We start from the raw sequence: 512 nt of genomic DNA, 5'->3' as shown, positions 1-512 counted from the left end.
TATGATAATTTTATAGCATTTTCTTTGTGTGTCCTTTTTTGGACGCGAGGAACCCCAGAGGGTACAAAATGTGTTACCAGTGTATAATAGACCTGTAACAGTAACTGACATTAGATTTTAAAAATATGTAAAAAAAGACACTTTCTTGCAGAAATCCATACCTTCAGCTGTAACACAGCCAAAATGATCAGCAAATCAAGAGTAGTTCTCAAGTAAAGAAAATGTCCAAAAAAGGACAGAGGGACCCCTGAGGGTTAATAAATCCCATGAACCGCTATTTAAATTACCGCTATTATGTTTTTTTCTGTGCTAAATTTAACATTACTGGGGAGGAGAGCAACGCGACTAGAAGTGACAGCGAGAGAGGGCTAGTAGCTTCTCCTCTCCTCTGTCTCAGCGGAGACCGTCACAACTTCATTCACTCTTTTAACAAAACAAAAAAAAAAGCAACGAAGGAAGCAGTAAATGGACTTACATATTTAAGACCTAACTAAATGTAATTTAAGACCTAA

The sequence above is a fragment of the Seriola lalandi genome, unplaced genomic scaffold (genome assembly GCF_002814215.2).
Source record: "Seriola lalandi dorsalis isolate HSWRI2012SDOR001 ecotype SW California unplaced genomic scaffold, Sedor1 jcf7180002054853, whole genome shotgun sequence".
Taxonomy (NCBI): domain Eukaryota; kingdom Metazoa; phylum Chordata; class Actinopteri; order Carangiformes; family Carangidae; genus Seriola; species Seriola lalandi.
The sequence above is the reverse complement of the archived record's forward strand: the minus strand, read 5'-3'. Positions refer to the sequence as shown.